The following is a 13921-nucleotide window of genomic DNA, read 5'->3' on the forward strand; positions in this document are numbered from 1 at the left end:
TTATTTATTTATTAATTTTTAAGTTTAGTTTGGAAATAGTGAGTTGTTTTGTACATAATAATGCAGACATGATAAACCTATATAACATTTATATTGTGTTCTACTGTGTTGTGTTGTATTATAATATATAACATTAATATATATTATATTATATTATATTATATTATATTATATAGGTTAAGATTACATTACATTACATTACATTACATTATATTATATTATATTATATTATATTATATTATGAGTGGGGCAAAAACGTATAAATAAAAGTATAAATAAGGGGAAAAATCACATTGTAGGATTTTTAATGAATTTATTTGCAAATTATGGTGGAAAATAAGTATTTGGTCAGTAATAAATTTCATCTTAATATTTTGTTATATACCCTTTGTTGGCATTGACAGAGGTCAAACATTTTCTGTAAGTCTTCACAAGGTTTTCACACACTGTTGCTGGTATTTTGGCCCATTGCTCCATGCAGATCTCCTCTAGAGTGATGTTTTGGGGCTGTCGCTGGGCAACACGGACTTTCAACTCCTTTCAAAGATTTCCTATGGGATTAAGATCTGGAGACTGGCTAGGCCACTCCAGGACCATGAAATGCTTCTTACGAAGCTATTCCTTCGTTGCCCAGGCGGTGTGTTTGGGATTATTGTCATGCTGAAAGACCCAGCCACATTTCACCTTCAATGCCCTTGCTGATGGAAGGTCTTGTGATCATTTTGACCCCACGGGGTGAGATCTTGCGTGGAGCCCCAGATGGAGGGAGATTATCAGTGGTCTTGTTTGTCTTCCATTTTCTAATAATTGCTCCCACAGTTGATTTCTTCACACCAAGCTGCTTACCTAATGCAGATTCAGTCTTCTCAGCCTGGTGCAGGTCTACAATTTTGTTTCTGGTGTCCTTTGAAAGCTCTTTGGTCTTGCCCATAGTGGAGTTTGGAGTGCGACTGTTTGAGGTTGTGGACAGGTGTCTTTTATCCTGATAACAGGTGCCATTAATACAGGTAATGAGTGGAGGACAGAGGAGCCTCTTAAAGAAGAAGTTACAGGTCTGTGAGAGCCAGAAATGTAGCATGTTTGTAGTTGACCAAATACTTATTTTACAGGGGAATTTACCAATTAATTTATTAAAATTACCAACAATGTGATTTTCTGGATTTTTTTTTCTTATTTTGTTTCTCATAGTTGAGGTACACCTATGATAAAAAATAAAGGCGTCTCTCATCTTTTTAAGTGGGAGAACTTGCACAATTGGTGGCTGACTAAATACTTTTTTGCCCCACTGTATATTATATTAAAATGTGCTTTGAGGCACATCAGGTCAAGACCAGGATAATACACTCACATAAGAAAAATTAATTAATGAATAAAGGATCAGATCAAATACAGTCCTACATTTATTCTCTCACTGTGACATTTACACTGACATTTTCAACTCCACTGTTGGAACACTGAGATATGATGCACTGCTGTTGAGGTCCATGAGCCAACATCAGAGAGACAGACAAATGCATCTATAACTGACTAAAAACCAGACGCAGAAAAGTAATGCACAAAGGCAAAAATAAAAACTGCAACAAATCAAAGGTTTTTTAAGCATTTACCAAGAACATTACAATTTTGTGGTCATTTTACAGTGATGTAAAGCTGATGGCTCTGGCATACTAAGAAAACTTTCTATCTTGATGGTCTTTAACCATTAATGAAGCACTAGAATAAGGTGCATTAATGCATTATTACTGTGTACAATTACTGTATGTTGCACAACCAAAAGTCACGGTTTGACTTAAAAGCCCCAAATACCACCATGGTATTTCTTATAGAATTCATTAATAATAGCAAAAATAAAACCTCATATTGGTAGATGTCTGGAATGTATTTACGGCCCACATTAAAGTAAATCACACAAATGCCTTTTAAAGAAAAATCTAGCTAATCTACCCAATACACCTAATTCCAGTAATGCACCATGCTTCTGGGAAACAGCCAAAGACATTTTCATTCACAAATCATTACAACAAATGAGAATTTGCAGAACATAACTTTATAAAAAAAAACTCATGAACCAGAAGCTCTGTGAAAATTAATGGTAAGCCTTTCTTCTATTAAAAGTGACTGAGTAAGCAAGCTAATTATGTATCGGAGCAAAAAAACTAAATATTCTCAAATGCTAACTGCTCTATTTTGGTTAAAAATGACAGCTATTTAATAACATTTTACCATATTTTTGCGGGCATAGTTACCTTAAATTAAGTTACCTTCATTTGTTTTTTTGCTGGATATGCAATTGCAATCTGATACATAACTGCTGCGAGTCCTAAAAGCTGATCATATAAGCATTCATACGAATGCACAGTAAAAAAGGTTTTTTACTTCATGAAAGATGTTTCAAGTCAAGCTACTTTCTGGCATGTTTTACATAAAGTATGTTAAAGTAAACCTCAGAGAACCTCAAGAAAACCCACACAATCACTGGTACAACATTCCACTAAGAGTTACTCAAGTTCTGGATCAAACCAGTCAACCTGAAGCTGTTGGGCAGCAGCTCAACCTTCTGTAACCACTGTGCTGACTTTTTTTTTTTTTTTTTTTTTAAGAATGAAAAAATTAGTATCTTCACGGCATTGCTCTAAATAACCTTTGATGGTGCATTTACTATATTTATAAGACACACTGGCAAAGGCTGCATCTTTCGAATCAAACCTAAAAACCAACAAAAATCTTCATAGAAAGCTGTGATGTGGGAAATGTTCTGATGCTTTGACGTCCCACCATCTGTATCCTGCATTGTTACATAGTCTGCTGTTTAAGCGATCTTGTAAAGCAACTTTAAGGCTGAAAAAGTACTTGTAATGAGATTACAGGCCAGAAACAGACAAGTAGGGTGAAACAGACAACAAAACAACAACAACAACAACAACAACAATAATAGTAATAATAATACATGACACAATGAAGTTGTGCTCTGATGGCCTCTCTTATTATCCATGGAACATACTAACATGTACGGATGAAAAATAACAGTTCATAACTAAACTTCTCAAAGAGATGCAAAATACTGTGTATGTATTACAAAGAGAAGTTATCATGGGTATTATTTCATCTGTATACCCTGTTGGTAATTCATGTCCTCTCCTGTCTTTCAAAAGCTATCGTATTGCTTTTATTAATCAGCCTATACTTCATCTAAACATAATATAAGACCAGTAGAGACAAGCAAAAAATGAATATAAATCTGACTAATGCTTGCTTCTAAATGACAAACTGTGACAGCAGCAGCTGATTCATGTTGTTCTGGTTTTGATCTGATTATTTCCCAGTATTAGGTCTGAGCTTAATACAGAACATTACACAGGAACTGCCTAAAACGCTGTCATTAAATTTAGCCTTAACTGTTTATGTGTTTTTCAAAAGAGATAAAACACGACAGGCATGCTGTTATAGCAGAGTTACTGTTACTACTCCTAAAGAGCATCTTCTCACAGTTTCTTCTATTTTTCTCTCTTACGGAGGAACCACAAAACCTGTGGGGAAAAAAACCTATAAAGACCAGCTTTACCTCTCTTACGAGGGTAGGTCAAAAATTATCCACACTCTGACTGTGGAATTAATTGTAGTTAGATAAGATGTTAATTAGTTAATTAGATGTTTCCATACTCTGCCATTTATTAAGTTGTTTCAGCACCAGGTACATGTACACCCTCAGACCACAAAAGAAAGATTTAATGCATGCTGCTGTTTTAGTCTTGAACAGAAGGCGGTGATAAGACAGTGCCTCCCAATAGAAGTTATAATATAATCAGAGTGCAAAAAATTTTTGACTCACCCTCATACAAAGTGCTGACCCCTGAAATTCAGTACATATGTTAAGTAACAATTACATGCATTTTTTAAAAATGTTTTAAATGTTTTAGAATGTCTGAGCATTTTTAGTCGATTAAAAGGCAGCGACACGTTTGGGTAGTGCAGTGTTTTTGATGTGGACTCATAACCAGTAAAAGTTCTGTCTAGGTACTTTTCCTTAGTCCCTAAAAACATTTATCTGTAGATAAAACTTATATTACTTGTAATACTTACCTCAAAACATATTCTAAAGCTGTTCAGTTTGTTTAGAGGTCAAACAACAAATATACAACAGAGTGATGCTAATTGTGCTAGCATGTCTACAGTATTTGTAATGTTATATTAACATAGTGCTGTTGCTAACCAGTGTTAGCTGCTAGTGAATGTTAAATGCTTATACTCTTCAGTTGTAACTATATTATATATTATATAATTATTAATGATTATATTTATGTTGAAGGGGGGAAAGGGGGGGAAACTTTTAACATGGTTTTACTGTATTTCTTGAGTAAACATCGAAAACTAAGAGAGCTGTTTCCTGCATGGCGTAGTCAAGGAAGCTGTTAGCTATCTGTATCTAGGATCAGCCGACCTCAAGCACTAGCAAGGACAGAACACTACAGTATTTAGTTGCATAGAAAGCTAGAATTCTAGAAAAAAATACTTAAAGTAAAATACTTTAAACTTATTTAAAGTATTTTTTTGTTTATTAATAATTGAGAAATGTTTATTTAAGCTGCGATTGATTGGCACCCTGTCCAAGGTGTACCCTGCCTCGTGCCCTAAGCCTCCTCCTAAATAGGCTCCAGGCCCCTGCGACCCTGAATACAGGATAAAGCGGTATAGAAGATGAGCGAGTGAGAGTGTTTAGTTAAGTTTTTTAACCTAATTTCTTAAGATCAGCACCGGCCATAGAAAAACCCTGCTTGGTCGACCTCTACAGTGCCTTCATGTGTATGTTTTCTCACAATTAATTCATATCCTTTGATGGCTTCTTTCTCCATCATAAACACCTCATTTACAAACTCACATTAACCCAAGCCTGAATGAATGAACAGAAGGAACAAAGCTACATACTAGTGATGTGATAATAATAATGACCTTGCATGTCTTCATGCACGTCTGCGCGTTCTGCTCAAACACGTTCTTTACCACAGGGTAAATCTTGCTGACGATAAATCAGCGTTATGGAATTAGGCCAGTCTTTTGGTTTGTTTGTTTTTTTTCTCAGAGACATCTATCCAAGCAGAAATAAGAGCACCTGAGAGCAGAATGTTGATATGCCAATGAATGATTAAAAGAGCTCAGAAATGTGTGCAGAATTACAGGTGCATGGAAAAAAAAACACAGGGTCTGTGTCCAAAAAAAACAGTTAATTGTTAAATTATAACAATATTGCATATTAAAGACAGACTCAGGCCATGTAATAGACACAGACACTATGAGCAGGATTATGTGAATTAGATTTTTTTTTTTTTTTTATTAAAATGAAAAATGATAAATGAAAAATGAAAAATAAAACTGATAAACTATGTAATCATTCACAAAAAAACAACTTTTCCACCTTTTCAGGTTAAGAAATTATGGAAGGGCATAGTAATATCACCAGCTGTACAGTTGGGAACTGCTTCCTGTTGTTTGGGGGGAAAAAACATCCCGATTGTCATCAGCAATAAAAACTACAGTATGTGTAAAGTGCTAACATTTTAGGTATATTTAGTCAAGTGATGCATTTATTTTTCAAATAAAAATAAAGTGCTGTTTTCAACTATATTTGGCCAAAATTGTTTAGTCCTATCAGTAATAAACAGTTGCCGGATGGTAAATATAAACTGAGCATGATTATGATTATGAGTATAACATAATCAGAGTAAACATTACCAGATGCTATGCCGGTGTAGTATTGTGTAGGGACGAGGAAACTGTTATGTAGCACAAGCCTAATTATGAGATACTAACTGATGTGTATAACACCGAGACATAATAAGCTCTGCAGATACAACTGCCTTGCACAGTCCTCTACAAATCTCCATTACATTTATACAGCATACAAAAATACAACCTAGTTCATAAAAAATACTGTGTGTCATCACGTGCTCAGTCTGCGATGCAGTTATCAATATACATACTGGAAAAAAACCTTTGAACCATATGAGGAGAACAACTATTTTAATAAACATAAAAAATATAAAATATGTCTTGAGGACTAAAGAAAATATGTTTGGTCGGTGTTAACTTCGTCATAAAGTCATAACTTATATTCTACTTCAATATGACATACAGTATTTCTGGTGAAAAAGGCACAGCGCGTTCCTTCAACGATAGCTGGGAAGAGGGGGACATGAAAGATGATATAATAGTATTAGGATTATTTTTCTCTGCAATATCTCTGGCTATTCTTTGTCGTAACTCTCACAACATGTATAACTGTACTCATTTTTGGAGACATTTTATGTGGAAATATACTTTGTAGTTTATGTAATATTTTCCGTGGATGACCAAAATGTGAGAATAATGAGAGGTGAAAGATTTTGTAGATGAACACTTCACTGTGCAAAATACCGCTGCCTTCCCTCCTGCATATGATAAAAGACTTTAACAAAGTCATTCTTTTAATTTGATTCAACTGAATGTATGATGGTGTGCTATGCTTTAAAAGAACTGCCACAAAAAAGAATCGTCTTATGTGACTGAATCGATTTTTTTCCTCCATCTCCAATAGACAACATAGTTGGGAGAAAATGTCACGTCCTCATATGAGGACATCGGAGCCTCAAGAGGTTCATTATTATCTTACAATCTCACAATTAGCTCAAATAATTATGATCAGCTTTAATAACTTCTGCAGGACTGGCTTTGTCTGGAAATGTACAACTGGTTTGGTATATCAAGTTATCTTTAGAATTTTCGCTCTGTAGTTGCAGGATTTGCTTTTAGAATTTATTTGTTTATATGTAAGTTTCTGCATATGCCTTGTTTTTTTTTCTCCATACCACATTGAAATCTACGATCTATCAATATCACAGCAGAGAAAATTTTAAGGTTAGGATATGCATAATATCACAGGAAAATAAGGCTGGCATAATAAAAAAGATTTAAGGCAAACTCACCCCCTCCAAGCACCCAACATGCACACACACACACACACACACACACACAAAGGCAGATTTTTAAAGTTACCTACTTTAAAAGGCAGATTTTTAAAGTAGGCAATGTTTGAGTAAGTCTCCTTCCAATACAAAACACCAGTTTATTTAAACCAAATATTATAATTTAGCAATAAATATTGCTGTCATCTGTCATTTTGTGTAATGTGCACTCTAATTAGACAATGTGTTCAATCCCAGTCTATATGCTTTAGCTTAAAGGCATTTAGGAAGAAAGAATGATGGCGTGAATAATCCACCTTGTTCATATTCAGGACACTGCACTTCATGTACATCTTGTCAATCACTGCTGACTGCATTTTACAGATATATCAGCAAATCCTGTGAAAATTTTAAGCCCTAACTGAGATTAAATCAAGTGATCTTTACATGCGCAGTGATCACCTGATGAATTTTTAATCTAGCAACACATCTGCCCAAGTGTTGCCCCTTTGTACCAAGATGTAGCCGATATCCTTCTTACAGTACACCCTTATAGGACACCCATTCTTAATATAGACTGACAAGCTAAATTACAAAACATACAGTAGTTACAACTAATGATGAATGAGAAAGACAGTGCCTGCAGGAAAGCAAGTGATAAGAACAAACAAATAGTGATAGAGTTCATGACCATCAGGTTCAACCTGTCACCTATGGCAGAGGGTTAGTCATCAGGACAAATCTGTTGGTGCGATTGTGAGCTTTCCACACACTTCATTCCCCATATAGGTGCTGGAGAAAGATGGTCATGACGTTTCGGCTGACTCACCGCTTCCGGATTGTTTATTGGATAAAGACGAGCAGGAAAATTAAATGAAATAGGGCAGAAGGACCAAACAAGATTTGGTAAGACGAAATAGTCCGAGACATTTCTCCCAAACGAAAATCTATGCCAAATACTGATTCGGTTAGTGTTTGCAAACCTAATTTTTTTAACAGTGTATTTCAGTCAACTAGCTTCACAATAAGCCACGTTATCAAATTCAAGCTTTTTTGTTTATCGTGTCAGACCCAGAGGCATATGAGGAGGGATAAGAACTGGGATCTGGGTATCTAGGTCTTTAAGATCTAAATCTGTCCTTTGAGTGGAACTGTTAGTGACATGTGCACAACCTTCTAAAGTACTGTTTGAACCAGGCTTTAAAAGCGAGTGTGCTCTGACACTAATATGCAATCTGTTGTGAAGTGTTTTTCTTCATAGGTCACAGGTTTTTAGGACAAGCATCGCATTAGATGAAGATGTGGGCCTCCGAGTGGTGCAGTGGTAAAGTGCTCGCCCTATCATCCGGGGAGCACTGTTTCGAACCCCGGGTGATGCTGGTTTCCTCTCACAGCCGGAGGCACAGAGAGAGCTGATTGGCCGAGCTCTCTCAGGGGGGAGGGATGAGAGGTACTTGCGCTCCCACATTAATCACGGCTCTACAGCCAATCAGGGGCGTCTGTGAGCTCGCACACGCGAAAGGAGCGGCTAGCGCTTTCCATCGAGTGTGTTACTCCGTCCCTAACGGTGCGTGATCGAGCAGTTCGAAAAGATGCGGTCGGAAACACGTACCCTCCTGGCTGAATGGTAGTAGTAGCCTTAATGTGGGAGCCCCCTAGTGACGGGGAGGAATCGGCCACGACTAAATTAGGGAGAAAGTTGGAAAAAACCCAAAAAAATATATATATATAAAAAAAAGAAGATGTGGGCATAACATTACAGCAAATAGTACAACGATCTGGACCTTCTCTATAGGGTAGAAAAAGGCTGTAACTTAAGCGGTATTTCAGTTGGTATTTTAAAGTACTGTTTATTACTCCACAATATTTTACTGTAAAGTTTTATTAAACGACACAGTAATGGCATATTGAACCACGGATAGCATTCAATTTGTATGCATTATCATGCTGAACTGAAAAATACTTGACAAAAACTTTGCAAAGTGGCTAAACATGGAGAAGAACAAATAGTGTAATGCAAGCATTTCCCAGCTTCTTTCGATGTAAAAACAATTGCAAAAACTGTTGCTGCTAATGAGCACAAATAAATAAATAATTTAACTACCCATTAAAAAAACATTTGACTGGACCAACAAAATGATTTGCATAAATGTGCATCATCAAAAAAGTAATGGGCTATATTAAATTAATCATTAAACTTTTTTAAATGTTTGTAACAAAATCTGGGAAAAGAATGCTAAATTGAATAGGGATATTTATAAAATCGTGACTTTTTTACTATACTAAGATACTTTACTGATACTAAGAATCAGAATTTTAATTAAATCAGCATGGAGGTATCGTGATAATATCGTATCAGGATATGGCTGGTGATTCCCATACCTGTCAAAATCCATGTTTTAGTCTTTTCCTGTTTGTTCATTATTTACAGCACATTATTGTTTGTCTATACCGCTTATCTAATGTTAAGTTACTGGGGTGCTTGAGACTGTCCGATGGAACTGCGGGCATAAGTTAGAGTACACCCTGGATAAGGTGCGAACTCATAAGCACATGCAGTACAGTTAATTTGGAAACGCCAATCAACCTCTTTGTTAAATTATTTGAAATGTGGAAGGAAACCAGGTTACCCCAGAGGAAACTCACCAAACATGGGATGAACATGAAAACTCATACACACTGACCAGATGCAAGATTTGTACCCTGAGCAGAGGAGGTGTGAGGCAACAGTGTTAATTACTACACCTTTCTACAGTAACCTACTAGAAAACGCTTTATATCATATTGTGTGTCATTAAATTGTCCTTGAAAATTGTGATGTTATATTTTTGTCACATCACCCACCTATAATCTGGAGAGCATCCAGAAAACCTAGGGGCAATTCGAAGTCACCAGTCAACCTATTAGACTGTAAAGGTACACCCTCATGAAAACAGGGAGAACATGCACACAGACAGTAATCCAAGATCAGAAACCCAAGATCCTTTAATTTATTCGAACCCTGACATATCCTAAACCTCGGAAGCACTCTGTGAATATTAAGCCCCTGCGTAAGCAGATCATCTCTGAATGTCGGCTGTAGCTGTAACACAGAAAGCATACATGATAAAATATGCTGAGTGGGCCTTTCTGAGGATAGAGTGATGCTATACTGTTCTACAGCATCACCTCAGACGGTAATGTATGTAATCAAATCCGCTAACATGGGGGTGGTAATTTCACACCATGCATTACATCCACAATCACAGTGGCCTACATTCTTAAAAAATATAGTGAGAGTGATTTATGCGGAGTGGAAACACATGGCTTTGGGATTTTGTCTGGAATCACAAAGTCAACAAGTAAAATGTGAAGCCAAGAATAATATTAAACTAACAACAATGATACCCCAGGCCATGGTAAAATCACAGAGGCTATTGTGTTTTCCAGTCCCTGTCTTACTACATGGTTTGTCATTGACATAAAAGCCACTTAGCACAATATATATCACTGCTACCAACAGTACTGGAAAATAATATTTAAACAATATTGACTTATCCCTACTAATTTTTAGTTACGGGTGTATAGTACTATACAAAAGTCTTGAGCTACCCCTCACTTCTTCATATTCGGCTTCCAAAGAGCCAAACTTTCCCAATTCCTGTCCAGTCCCTGACCTTAGCAAATTCAGAAAGAGGTTTTTGTTTGTTGACAGGGTAAAGAGCCTTGCTCAAGGGCTGTTAACAGTGGAAGCCTGGCGTTGCTGGGGCTTGAACCACCAACCTTTTGATCAGTAAATCAGTAAGCCTCAGCGTTAACTGATTGACCCAGCACTGATTAGGTTGATGATTGGTATACTGCTGATGCTGAAGGCGTTAGGAACAGACGAGAGGGGAAAAAAGGTTGCTGCTGAGGTTGTTACATACACAACCAATTTTATATCTATATCTTTATGCACTTTGCAGCCTGTTGCGGAACCATTTGTTCCCTTTTCTAATCTTAATTGAATGTAATTTAATTTATTATATAAAAATACACAGTGGTCCTTTTCAGTTATATGTAATCGAGAAATGCATTACAAATATCAGACTTAACTTTAACAAGCTGAATTTAAACAGTGTCTTTGTAAATAATTTGTTTCTACACGAAAGAAAGAATTGAATTCTTCTCTGCAGACAGTGCATCGTCATTCTATGGTCTGTACTCTCTTGACATTTATAAATTTCCACCGTCACCACCACGCCTTTTATGTACATCATTCAGTGAGCTCGCTATTTTAATCTTAAAATAAACAGTCAGTGGCCTGAAACAAATCACTGACCAACCATGCCTATCTGTCCCTACTGTTCTGCCTCTCATACTGCCTCTATGTACTTGCTTTTTCCTTTATGAAACTCTCCCAACCTCCTGGTGGGTTTCCCTCCCTGATTAATATGTGATCGTGGCTTATCTATGGCTCACCCTGATCGATCTTTCAGGGACTGGATGATTCAAAGTGTCAAGTGCGGAATTGAGTGCAGAAAATGAAGGAGTTAGGTAATAAGAGATTCCTATGCAATAAATGTTTGCATAGTTCCGTAGCACATCGAAATATTCTTAAACAAATTTCTGGAGGCATTTGGCATTGTCTTGAGGAAGCTAACATTTTAATTTAGAATCATAGAAATATCACATGCTATAATATATTTTGGAGTTCTTCAGCTTTGCCAATTAAAAAGGCCGTTAGCCTGTCAGACCTGCACATGCTGTCAGCTCCGAAACCTTTTTTTCATTACTAATTACTAGAGTTGTCAATCATATGTAGACTGTCGATTTTAATTTGATTAAATTCGATTCATTTTCTGTCTGTTTTGTCTTAAGCAGCTGTATTTATTACAGGTTTTAACGCACCACTAAACCACTAAAGTATATAAAATGCACTAAAATCATGTGTGACTTGTGTCGTTTGTTTAAATAATATGTATCATACAAAGCAATATTTGTCAAGTCAAGTAGGTGGAGAAAAGGCACATACTGCACATATTAACAAAAAAAGGGATACTCTTGGAAAATTGCATTTTTGTATTTTCTGCTAAAGCTGAGGAGCATTTTCAAGAAACCTGTCAATTTTGGATAATTCATCATCTGCAACTTTACCTAAATAATTTTAAAAGTGTGACTTGTTTCCATTAACAGACTGACAAAAGACTGATTAAATCTTACAGCTTTACTATTTATTATAGTATAATAGCCTATTTTCTTTTCTTCACTCCCTACTCTTACGCTCTCTTTTGATTGGCTGCTGGCTCTCACCTGTCACACTGTAGTCAGACTTCTTTCGTTCAGACTTGTTGAGACATGATGATTTTGGCATATGCTGAGCTGGCATATGATGTATGCATACAGTTTTTCCCAAGGATTCCAACCTTGAAACAGCTCAGATTATGATTTACTATTGCACGATTGCCAGCATTACTCACAGGAGTGAAAATCTTAAAAATGATAGATTTATGCATTTTCATTTTTAAAATGTATGCACTTTTATACTTTTTTTGCACTAGCTTTATCAAATAGATCCTTTTCCGCAAGAGTTTATAAATGCACATATATCTAAATGCATAGACTGGGATTTACTTAATTTAAAAGAAAAAAAAAATCCTGTCAGTCAGCTGTAGTTTTACTCCTAACACAGTATTATATTTTCCAGAAGTGACTGTAATGTCCAAATTGGAGACTGAAGTGCTGCCACTGAGATCTAGTTATTTAATCAAGTCTGTCCACAGCGCCCTGCTACATGACACCAGGACATTACGCGCGTGAAGTGAAAACACTTCCAGCCACACTGGCTCTGGTTGTCTCATATGGAGTGTATACATATCTCATATAAAGTATATACTGTGCATATCTCATATACAGTGTATACATTATTCACTGTAGCAACAATAATAGTAGGTTATTAGTAACATTGTTGTTGTTGATGTTATTAACATGTTATTGATGATACTAGTTTTTGCATTTGCACAATAAAACTGTATCCACACAGCTACAAAGGACCATGCATGTACCAATGACATGCAAGCAAAAAGAAAAACCAGTGTTTACTTCCCATGAAAGGCAACAGTGCTTCTCCTTGGTGGAAAGTGCCTGCCTGCCAGCCTGCCAGCCATGATGACACTCCATTTCTCTTCTGAACGCTTTGCAATCAGACAGTTTTAACCACAAGGAATCTTAGGAGGATGTATCAAGGAGAATCTGTGCAAATGTATTAAATATACCTGCTGTCACATCCTCGACATTCAGGCAGCAGCACCGGCCTCTGTCTCCTAATTGATCCGTTCAGCACTGACAATACACTCACTGTGTAAGACGTGTTTTTCTGGACATTAAGGACATAAACCCGACGTCAGGAAACATGTCTTTTATTTCTGTCATGTCTGCAGTTTTACAAGATCACTGTATTTCCGCACTAAACATCGCGTCACGGGACGGCGGCCTGTCGCTAGGCAGAGATCGCAACAACACTGCGCTTACCTGCGCCTCCGACAGCCTCCTCACATCGCCTGTGCTCCCGCGCTGTAAGGATGCACCGTTACGTCTTCGCCAGCGCCATGTTCCCGCTCTCCGGTCCGGTCCTGATGCGAAGACGGCAGCCTACATCCGGGCTGTTGCTACGCAGCGCGAGCGAGCGAGCGAGCACACGGGAAAGCAGAGCAGAGCACCTGAGACGAGCGGCGCGACGCACGCCGGGAGAGACGGCAAATCACGGCTCGTCACGACAACACGCAAGCTCCAGCCTATAGCGACTGAGGAGGGGGGGCGGGGGCGGGGGATTGGACTGCCTGGCTTTTGCTAAGTCACGGTCACAGACACTGACAGCCGTAACCAGGGCATCATGAGCAGGTGTGGCTGTGTTGCGCGTAGTACACGCCCCTCGGATATTAAAGCCACGCCTCCAAAACGCACAGCCGTAGGATATTATGTGTGGCGGATCATACAGTAGTACTTCACTCCAGTGGCGTGACCTAGTA

The 13921-nt window shown here is 37.4% G+C and overlaps 1 protein-coding gene across 1 annotated transcript in view; it reads right to left on the reverse strand.

Annotated features, from left to right (window-relative positions):
* Positions 1 to 13601, reverse strand: part of pak5 (p21 protein (Cdc42/Rac)-activated kinase 5) — a 63510-nt gene extending 49909 nt beyond the window's left edge. Inside the window, exon 1 of the mRNA XM_053489365.1 lies at positions 13425 to 13601. The gene's annotated coding sequence lies outside the window, so the exon portion shown is untranslated. The remainder of the gene's footprint in view (positions 1 to 13424) is intronic.
* Positions 13602 to 13921: the final 320 nt, after the last annotated feature.

The sequence above is a fragment of the Clarias gariepinus genome, chromosome 27 (genome assembly GCF_024256425.1).
Source record: "Clarias gariepinus isolate MV-2021 ecotype Netherlands chromosome 27, CGAR_prim_01v2, whole genome shotgun sequence".
NCBI lineage: Eukaryota > Metazoa > Chordata > Actinopteri > Siluriformes > Clariidae > Clarias > Clarias gariepinus.